The following is an 11,873-nucleotide window of genomic DNA, read 5'->3' as shown; positions in this document are numbered from 1 at the left end:
CTCAGCTCTTTCTTTACCACAACAGACCGGTGCAGCATCCACATCACTGCAGCCGCAGTACCAATCTGTCTGTTGATCTCCCTCTGCCTTCTCCCGTCACTCGTGAACAAGACCCCGAGATACTTAAACTCCCCTACTTGGGGCAGGAACTCGCTCAAAAACCAGAGTGGGCACTCCACCCTTTTCCGGCGGAGGACCATGTCGTCAGATTTGGAGGTGCTGATTCTCATTCCCTCTGCTTCACACTCGGTTGCAAAACTGTTCCAGTGCGAGCTGGATACCATCACCTGATGAAGCCAACAGAACCACATCATCTGTGAAAAGCAGAGATGAGATTCAAAGACCACCCAAGTGAAAGCCTTCCGCCACTTGGCTATGCCTAGAAATTGTGTCCATAAAAATTATGAACAGAATTGGTGACAATGGGCATCCCTGGCGGAGCCCATCACCCACCAGGAACAAGTCCGACTTATTGCCGGCTCTGCGGACCAAGTTTTTGCGATGGTTGTATAAGGATTGAATGGCCCGTAGCATTGGGCCAAACACCCCATACTCCCGGAGCACCCCCCACAGGACACTCCGAGGGACATGGTCGAATGCCAAGTCCACAAACTCATGTAGACTGGCTGGGCAAACTCCCATGCACCCTCAAGTATTCTTGAGATGATAAGAAACTTGGAAACTTGGAAACTTGGTTTGGAGCCTGCAATGCGTCCTGCCATAGAACCCTCCAACGCATAGTGAGAGCTGCAGAGAGGATCATTGGTGTCTCTCTCCCCTCCCTCCAGGACATTTACAGCACCCGTCTCACTAAAAAAGCCCTTTGCATAGCGGCTGATCCCACGCACCCAATGCAAAGCTTCTTCAAGCTGCTGCCGTCAGGGAGGAGACTGCGGAGTCTCCAGGCCAGGACCAGCAGACTGAAGGACAGCTTCATCCATCAGGCTGTCAGGAAGCTAAACTCCCTCCCGATTCTGCCCCCCTCTCCCCTCTTCTCCACCACGGTCTCACTGAACTCTGTCTCACACACACACACACACACTCACTCTCTGACGCACTCACTGGCCTGCTCCAGTCACTTTGTGGAGCATTGGACTGCTTAAGCATTGGACCTCATAAGACTTTGTTGTTACACTATCTCTTACCGTACACTACTAAATCCCCATTTGCACTATTTGCCTATTTTGCACCACTATGCCTTCTTACTTGAATATTGTATATTGTATATTGCATAGCTTTTTTTTGTTATACGTAAAATTGTATTGTATTTATTTAAATTTTTACTTTTTAATTATTTTATTTGCATTTTTCTAATCACTAGGGTTTGAGAGTAACGCAATTTCTATTCTGTGTATGTCCTGCACATGTGGCAGAATTGACAAATAAAGTTGACTTGACTTGACTTGACTTGAAACTGGTCCAGTGTTCCATGACCAGGACGAAAACCGCATTGTTCCTCCTGTATCTGAGGCTAGCGGACGGACTCTCCTTTCAAGCATCCTGACATAGACTTTCCCAGGGAGGCTGAGGAGTGTGATCCCCCTATAGTGGGATCACACCCTTTGGTCCCCTTTCTTAAAGCTGGGAACCACCACCCGGGTTTACCAATCCAGAGGTACCTCCCGTGATCTCCACACAACATTGTAGAGGCGTGTCAACCAGGACAGCCCTACAACATCCAGAGCCTTCAGGAACTCAGGGCGGACCTCATCCACCCCAGGGGCTCTGCCACCAAGGAGTTGTTAAACTGCCTCAGTGACGTCATCCCCGGAGATTCATCTCCTTCATCCCCAGACTCTGCTTCCACCACGGAAGATGTGACAGTGGGATTAACGAGGTCCTTGAAGTATTCCTTCCACCGTATGGCAATTTTCTCAGTCGAAGTCAGCAGCACTCCACCGGCACCCACTTTCCCCCTCCTGAGTCACCTGATGGTTTGGCAGAATCTCTTCGAGGCGGTTTTTGCTTCAGCCGCTGCCCGTGCCATGTTCCACTTGGCCTGTCAGTACCTAACAGCTGCCTCCGAAGTCCCACAGGCTAACCAAGCCCAATAGGACTCCTTCATCAGCTTAGTGCCTCCCTTGACCTCTGGTGTTCATTGTTTGGTTCATGGGTTACGACCACGACAGGCACCAACCACCTTGCGGCCGCAACTCAGTGCAGCGGCTTCGGCAATGGAGGTGCTGAGCTTGGTCCATTCGAACTCAATGCCCCCAATCTCCCTCCGAATGATGCTGAAGGACCAACACAAAGTGGTGTACACATGAGAAGTGGAACAAAAATCATACATGATTCCAAACATTTTTTACAAATAAATAACTGAAAAGTGGGGTGTGCGTAATTATTCAGCCCCCTGAGTACTTTGTAGAACCACCTTTTCCTGCAAGGACTTCATGGTGTTGTTGCTCCCAATATTCTCTTAGACAACCTCTGAGGCCGTCACAGAGCAGCTGTATTTGTACTGACATTAGATTACACACAGGTGCACTCTATTTAGTCATTAGCACTCATCAGGCAACGTCTATGGGCAACTGACTGCACTCAGACCAAAGGGGGCTGAATAATTACGCACACCCCACTTTGCAGTTATTTATTTGTAAAAAATGTTTGGAATCCTGTATGATTTTTGTTCCACTTCTCACGTGTGCACCACTTTGTGTTGGTCTTTCATGTGGAATTCCAATAACATTGATTCATGTTTGTGGCTGTAATGTGACAAAATGTGGGAAAGTTCACTTTTGCAAGCCACTGTAGCATGACACAGTAGCTGGAGTTCTTTCAGCTGCGCATCCATAATGTGAATCTCCCAATCTACAATATCAGAGAGGTGCTCTGTTGGAATAAGATCAGGCGACTGTGGCGGCCACTTGAGTACAGTGAACTCATTGATATGTTAAAGAAACCACTTTCAGATCATTTGACCTTTGTCAAAATTACACTGTAGTCATAAAGAAATGGGCGTGGTCAGCAAAATACTAAGGTAGGCTCTGGTGTGTAAACAATGCTCAGTTGATACTAAGCCCTGTTTTGCTGGTACTAAGCGGCTTCTGGACCAACAAACTTACCGTGCTCAATGTCACATATATCACTTTTCTTTCCATTCTGATGCTGAGTTTCAACTTCAGCAGGTTGTCTAGAGTCTTTACGAACCTTTTTTTGTTTGTTTTGTTTTGTTTTAGATAAAAAGTTGTAGTGTTTGTATGTAAATTTAATTTGGTACATTACACAACTTCATGTGTCTCATATCTATGACAAAATATCTGTGCCCGGGTATCGACTAGAGATGGACCAATCCGATATTAGGTATCGGTATTGGTCCGATACTGACCTAAATTACTGGATCGGATATCGGAAAGATATAAAAAATGTAATCCGATCCATGAAATATCACGAAAGCACCTCACAAAACTTGCGACACGCGGTAACTCGCCTCATAACCTTAGCACAACCTTATCATCTCTGAGAAAGTTATCCCAGAGAGAAGTAAAGCAAGTGTGTAAGTTCATCTCTGAATGTTTGTAAAGCATTCAAGTGATTTATGGGGCGACTGCCTCTCTCTCTCTCTCTCTCCTGCTGCTACTTCAATCATGAAACTTCTTAATGATCAGCTGATCGGCTTTTCTGTGGCGAGTTCGTCTCTCTTCTTTGTTTTTGGCCCACTTTGCACCAGAAAGAGAAAACCAGCGGCTGAACAACAGCAGCACGTTTAAGCTTGATAATCTGTTGTTAGAATTTATTTAATATTACTTTTTACACCAGGATCTTTTTCTACGTAGCTGACGGCTGGTAACTGTGCAGGGGCGGATCTAGCAAAGTTTAGCCAGGGGGGACGATAGGGCATGAACAGGGAAAAGGGGGCACAAAGACATACTTTTCTTTCTTATTCTCATTTAAAATGTCTAGCTTTTAATAAATAATTATCTGACACCCAAAGTTTTAATTTGATGTAAAATGAATAGAAGTCAATTACTGTATATAGTGACTATTAAGTCTAATATATATACCCTAGTAAGCTATAGTACTTTTTCCTTTGGGAAGGTACCATCTGTGCAGTCTGCAGTTCTGTTGAAGAAAGATGTTGAATCTATTTAATATTTCTTGAAAAATAATTGATTTCTGTGCAATAATTGATTCTCACACTGCATCAAATTAAGGTTGATTACGTCGATTAAGCATCATGAGGTGGCGCGTGAGGGGTGGTTCCCTATTTTCTTTTTTTTGTTGTTGCTGTTACCAACCTAACCCTATTAGTTAGGTTGCTTAATATTTACACTAAGTACTCTTTAAAATACCAGAATAGGGAGGATGGTGTAGGTTTAAGTTTATTAGATTGATCAGTATTGCTGAACTATGAAATATTTTTTCGCATACAGGTATAACAGAATAGCTTTAGTGTTGTTGTTTTTTTTTAAACTTGATTATGAACTTCGGCAAAATGCAGCAAGATATTAAAAAAAACAGTTTTATTGATTAAAAAAAACTATATCGGATTCATATTGGTATCGGCAGATATCCAAATTTATGATATCGGTATCGGACATAAAAAGTGGTATTGTGCCATCTCTGGTATCAACATATATGCCCATCAGACTACATTATCCTGTCATCCTCCACTTCTGGTATCCACCCTCAGAGGGTGACTCAAAGGCTTTTTATTTGCCAGCTTCCATTTAGCCTAAAATAACTTGATCTCAGCCCTATTTTCATTTCTCCTTCTGCCTACACACACAGCAAGAACCCAGCCTGGCTGGCACATATGGCTCTTTGAAAAATGCAGCAGGAGGTGACTGCTGGTGGGGGGATTCAACTGTCAGTCTATCATATTTTATATCTAAATATGATAGATTGACGGCTGAATCCACAGTTACCAGTTTTAATACAGCTATCTATCTATCTATCTATCTATCTATCTATCTATCTATCTATCTATCTATCTATCTATCTATCTATCTATCTATCTATCTATCTATCTATCTATCTATCTATCTATCTATCTATCTATCTATCTATCTATCTATCTATCTATCTATCAAAACACACATTATTATTAGAGTTCATATTTAGAGCTCTTTGTGGGTGTTTGGCTATCTGTTGGTTTTGATTATCGCGTTCCCACACTGGCAGTCTCAATATTAACATCATTACTCTATTCCAATCATCTTCTCGCCCTCCTTCTTTGGTCATTAGTTTAAATTTGTGCTCTCCGTTACTGTCCCTTTCAGACTTTCTTTTGTGCTATCGTGCTCCAGTCAGTTGTCATTTTGTGTGCTAGCAGATGCAATGGTTAGTCACTATTTTAGCCAATTTAATTAAATAGCGCTGATCAACTTAAATATGGCTGGTATATTGTTATGTCAAACTCTCTTCACTAAACCTGGGCTCTACATGAGCTCAATACTTGCATCCACTAGGCTTGAGCAGACGACAGCAACCCAACCGAAAACAAGAGCCAGTCAACATCACAATAGAAGACAACCAACAGTGAGTCTCCAGAATAAAGAACTGAACAGCAACAGGATCTGATGCTATCCACACCTACTGGTTGAAGAACTTAACGGCACTCGATGACAGGCTGGCAGCAAAAATAAGGGGGCTCCTAATAATAAAACAATAAATTGTGATCATGAAGGATTTCCATGAAGTTATGACACCATGGTTTAGTTACACAACATGGAAAGTCCTCTTAAGCATCATAGCAACCAAGTAGAGCAGGTATACGAGTCAATAGGTGAATGCAGCTCAGAAGGGCATTGGAAATAACACCAGAGGGCCAAAGAACCTGCTACTGGTTGATAGACCAGTACACCAGGATTCTAAAACCAGACAGCCTATGACTCAATGTCCCACACATGGAAGACTTGCTTGACACATTACAAGGCTAATAGTAAAGATTGCAAGTTATTTTCTTGTGGCCTCTGACAGTGGACTCATCTCTGTGCTTGTCCTGCTACACCTCAGTGCAGCGTTCGAGGCTGTTGACCATAATATTCGATTAGAGCCATTAGAGCATGCTGTAGGTATTAGAGGTACTGCACTGTATCTGGTTTGTATCATATCTATCTAATAGACTCTAATAGATTCCAATTTATTCATTCACCAATTAGTTAAACTGCAGGAATGTCTTAAAGACATAAAGACCTGGATGACCTCTAATTTTCTGCTTCTAAATTCAGATAAAACTGAGGTTATTGCACTTGGCCCTAACAAGCATAGAATTATGGTATCTAACCAGATGCTTACTCTGGATGGCATTACCTTGGCCTCCAGTAACGCTGTGAGGAACCTTGGAGTCATTTTTGACCAGGACATGGTCAAATTATCTCAGAGGGCATTTCACTTCATGCTGAATAGCTGGTTCATGCATTTATTACTTGTAGGCTTCACTACTGTAATTCATTATTATCAGGATGTCCTAAACAGTCCCTGTAAAGCCTTCAGTTGATCCGACAGGGATGAGAAAGAAAGAGCATATTTCTCTGATATTTCATTGGCTAATGGTTAAATCCAGAATCAAATGTAAAATCCTTTTCCTCACCTACAAGATCTTGAATAATCAGGTCCCATCTTATCCTAAAGACCTCATGGTGCTCTACTCATATCACCCCAATAGAGCGCTTAACTCTCAGACTGCAGGTTTACTTGTGGTTCCAAGGATATTTAAAAATAGAATGGGTGGGCAGATCCTTCAGCTTCTAGGCCCCTCTTCTGTGATACCAGCTTTCAGTTTGGATTTGGGAGACAGACACCCTCTCTCGTATTAAGGTTTGGCTTAAAACTTTCCTTTTTGCATAGCATATACTTACTAAGCATATAGTTATAGGGTTGAACTGTCATTTGGTTGTCATTGTGCAATAAGTCAAAGTTGCTGAGGGTTTCTCACAAGTTTCTTCATCACTCACCTTTTTCACAAATTATTTACCACTTTTTATTTAATGATTAACTATTATTAATGTCTGGCTCTCTTCCACAATGTGACTTTGTCTCGTCTTCCTCCCCTCACCCCCAATCGGTTCCAGAGCCTGGTTTCTTCCTGTTAAAATGGAGTTTTTCATTCCCACTGTCTCCAAAGCCCATAGGGTGTCATCTGATTCTTGGGGTTTTTCTGTTTGCTCTGTATTATTGCAGGGTCTTTACTTTACAATATAAAACACCTTGAAGCAACTGTTATTTTGATTTGGTGCTATATAAATAAAACGCAGTTGAATTGAACTTATTTTATCCACATAGTGCTTTATCTGTCATACACTCACACATCAATGCATGCGTCCAATTGACAGTTAACCACTGACCTTCCTAATAGTGGATGACGTGTTCGACCTTGTGAGTTACAGCTGTTCCGTGATGTGTTTAAAATTTGTTTTGAATCCAAAACGCTGCTGAAAAAGTCTCACAGAGGCAGTGGAGATGCTTGACTATCTAGTCCAACTCCACTACAAAAAGGGTAATAACCATGTTGCATTGTGTTGTATGTATATGTTTATATGTGAACATACAGAGTCCTACAATGTGTGGATCTGGTGGCTCTGTTGTGAAGTGGGGCATGGTTTGGATCTTTTTGCTCCTTTAAAGGAAAAGGTCACAGCAAATCAGTGTTGTTCTGATGAAACACTTCTTTTCTGATGGGAGTGGTCCTTTTCAGGATTAATCTACTCCATCCATACTTGCTGAATAGTTTGGTGAATATGAAAAATGTTATTAATATGCTATAAACAATCAACACAAAAATTAAGGGATTATGTTTTTGGCAAATGGCATTCATCACTCCATTTAAGCTCCAGAGAATCTATTCAAAGAAACACTTTTAACTGGTGCATTACACAGACCAACTCAGTTTTATTGAACATAATTACTAAGACCATTATTTGGTTTAGAAAACCAAGATTTATTTTCATTGAACTGCAGATTTAGAGCAGGGGCTTCTACTTGAGTAGTCAGTGTGACAAGTCACAGGTCAGTGGGAGTTGTGGGAGCTTGTTAGCAGTCATTCCACCAGTGGAGCTGTCAAATTGTGTTAAGCAGTGATGTCACTGGCCAAGTAGGAGAGAGCTAACACACGCATAAACACACATTAATGCACCTCAACATCTCCACTACAAGTACAAATACACCCAGCTATGCATGCTGCCACCACTGTGTCTCTCTATTGTTCAGTATTAGCACTGCTTGGTTAGCAGTCTTAGAATTTTCCACTGTTATATAAGATCATAGTGGGGACATTTTAATTACTGTTATCTGAAGTGATAAATGAGGGATGTGTTAGTGTAGTACTAATATAGTGTAGCACTAAATAGAAATGCAAACTATGCTTCCTTTGACATTTGTGTGGCTGATATTACCCCAGATAACTGCTTCTTCTTAATTACCCACTGAGCCTTACAGAGTGTTTATGTGATGAGCTAAAGTTTATACTATATGTATGGTAACTTTATACATTTGATCTATGATTTATGCTCCATTTGACTCAAACAACAAAAAACCCAAGCTATGCATTTTCTAATTGATTCTGCAAGAAATCGCTTATAATTATTTAGCTTTGGTTGCAGTACTACTCTTCTTGAAACGCAACGTGTGTACAGTTTATTACTTTTCTGTAACCAGTCACCTTTTAATCCAGTGTAAGTGACTGAATCAGCAACATTGTCACAAAAGGAAAATATTTTTTCACTATTGGTCTGTCAGTTAAACAATTTAGATATGTTACTGTTAAGATGAGAGAACAACTTAAGATTTTCACATTACAAATGTTATGAGTGAAGAAATAAATTAAATTTTGAGAATTAATTTACTAATATGTTGTTAACTTCAATTGTGACAGACTGTGGTTTGCAAAAACAAATATCTGGAATATAAGCTGACTTTCATATACAGTAGCTACATTGTGTGCCTGCCCAAAAAAATAAAACACACACTCACAAAAACCCAATTAGCCTGGTAGCGTTTTCCTTTGAATAACATGTCACACTACAAATACAGTACCATGCAAAAGTATCAAACCACCTCTTATTTCTTTATATTTTATTTTCAATGAGCCGGACTTTCTTGCATATTTTTAATGGCCTTGAGCCATAGTTCTCCAGTTTTCTGAAAGTCTCTCAAAATTCTTCTTTGGACATTGGCTGCTTTTTCTCTTATTTGTAGTCCAGTCCTTGTATCACATTGTTTTCAGAGTCTTGTTTTTTTGATTGTTGACAAGATGCCAAAATGCCTGGAAACAGGAAGAAAAGCCTGTGCATCTTATATTACACAAGAACTGAACTGGAGTGGTAAATGGACTGATTCTTATACAGCGCTTTTCTACTCCCCCAGACTACTCAAAGCACACAGTATACAACGTGCCACATTCAAACAAGCACTGTTTCTATGCTGTGAAGTGCTTTCTAACTACCATTCAGACACATTCATACTCTGATGGATACATCGGAGAGCAACTTGGTTAATATCTTGCCCAAGGATATTTGGCACGCAGACTAGGGGAACCCAGGGATCGAACCACCAACCTTCCAATCAGTAGATAATCTGCTCTACCTCCTGACCTATAGCAGAGAGCAAATATCAAACTATGCATCAGGCTCTGTCATCCTCTGGGCTGCATATTAGTCAACTTTGTTGGGGATCTTAGCAAAATCGATGGAATTAGGAAAGCAAAAAACTTCCAACAGATTTTGATCCACCATACAATACTATCTGCTTCCAAGCAAAAATACTGTCAAATCCAAAGAACCGTCCAAAGAACCAATGAGCATATGCTGTGGTATCCATCTCTTCATGGTAGGTGTGCAAAATTATTTCATTTACCGTTTATTTTTTTCAGATCACAAGGCGCACTGGATTATAAGGTGCATTAAGCAAAACAAAACAGTCAGATGAGTCAAACTATACTCAACTCATTCTTCTTGCTTCCTCCACTTCCCTACCATTGATTCATTAATGTTCTTGCAGCTGCTCTATTCCCATGTTGTTACAGTATATTAATGACTAACCTCATATTGTGGATGGATTATCTCAGTTGTTCTCCTGACTGAGGTCTTGTCTGTTTACAGCATCCTGCCACGCGATTGCATTTGTCCCTAACCATCAGGAACCCTCACGTTAACTTTTATCGAGTGAAAAAAAGTTCATCCTCCAGCTTCACTGTGTTTATGTTATGCTAACATAGCTGTGTCGCTAGCGATCACGTAGCACATCCTTATATACCAGCTAGCCCAACTTCAGTAACCCTACAAACGTCACTGCTGTTTAGTTTTGTGTCTTCATTCATGTTGGGAAGTGATAGGAGAGCTGTACGTTTTAATTTGTTTCAGAACATGCTATATCAGGTTCAGGTGGAAACTAGCGAGCTAACTTCCTGTTAACTTCTAACTCCTTTAAACTTAATAAATTTTGTTTTCATGGATGCCTGGATGTTACACCTGGTAAAGCAGCAACACTGACCATTTTATTAAAGATGAAAGAATTTAGACAGTTTTTAACTCTCAGTGATGCCGCAGTGTTCGTTAGACTTTGGGACCTGAAGCGGAGTTTGGACCCAGATTACTCCGCGAGGCTCCTGACTACGGTAGCCACAAGGCTCCGATAATCCATCAAGCAGTGCAGTGCGGCGTCATAGCTTACCAAAGTCGTACTAAAACATTTTTTGACTGATTTTTGAGTTCTGTGTACCACATAAAATCTGTTCAAGGTCAGTAAGCACAACCAGAATTAATACATAAGGTGCACCAGATTATGGTAAATGGCCTGTATTTGTATAGCACTTTACTTAGTCCCTATAGACCCCAAAGCGCTTTACACTACATTCAGTCATCCACCCATTCACACACACATTCACACACTGGTGATGAAGCTACATTTAGCCACAGCCACCCTGGGGCGCACTGACAGAGGCGAGGCTGCCGGACACTGGCGCCACCGGGCCCTCTGACCACCACCAGTAGGCAACGGGTGAAGTGTCTCGCCCAAGGACACAACGACCGAAACTGTCGGAGCCGGGGCTCGAACCGGCAACCTTCCGATTACAAGACAAACTGCCAACTCTTGAGCCACGATTTGCACTATCAATTTTTGAGAAAATTAAAGGATTTTAAGTTCACCTTGTATTGCAGAAAATGCAGTATATAGAATGAGAGGTGGAGATGTTATCAGAACAAGAGTGACATGTGGTGGATGTCTAAAAGCTGTTTGTAAAGTGCCAGTACTTGAACAGATCCAGACATATTTATGCTCTGAAATAATACTGGGATGTTATTGAAACAAGGCAGAACTGAACTTAACATAGTTCGTCAGCAGTAGGGAGCAGGAGAATCCCAACGTAAGATGCACAAACGGATACATCTTGATTTCCTTTTTCCAGTGAACAGAACAGGTTCCAGTATTTCACGCTTTTAGTCACATTTCTGCACAGAGGTTAGTAAACAATAAACACATCTCACAATAACAGTATCTTCATTAACACATGCACTGCTTGGGATATGATGGCAAATAATATTTTTTGTTCTATTACGTATTGCACAGGTCAGCTGTTACACACATATCATTTTTATATGGAGGAATAGTTTTTAAACAATGCATTTCTCCTCTAATAAGGAGAGATGCATAAATAAGCCTCACTTCTCAGAACCACACACAGTTCTAGCAGTTTCTGTCTAACCCTTACATCATGAACATAGCTTCTTCAGCCTCCTCTCGTGTATGCAGTATGAACAAGCACTTGGCTTTCAGAGAGAAATACTAGTGTAAGTGCAGGTTTTACACACACATTACTCATTCCCCTTTTCAGCTGCAAATTTTGCGACGCTCTTGGTAGAATGCTGGTCATTGCTGAAATGTATGAACTGCATCTTTGTTTGGTTATGAATTATAAATTTCCCCGTTTGATG

This window comes from Rhamphochromis sp. 'chilingali' (assembly GCF_963969265.1).
Source record: "Rhamphochromis sp. 'chilingali' genome assembly, chromosome: 16".
Lineage (NCBI taxonomy): Eukaryota > Metazoa > Chordata > Actinopteri > Cichliformes > Cichlidae > Rhamphochromis > Rhamphochromis sp. 'chilingali'.
This window is presented reverse-complemented; position numbering follows the sequence as displayed.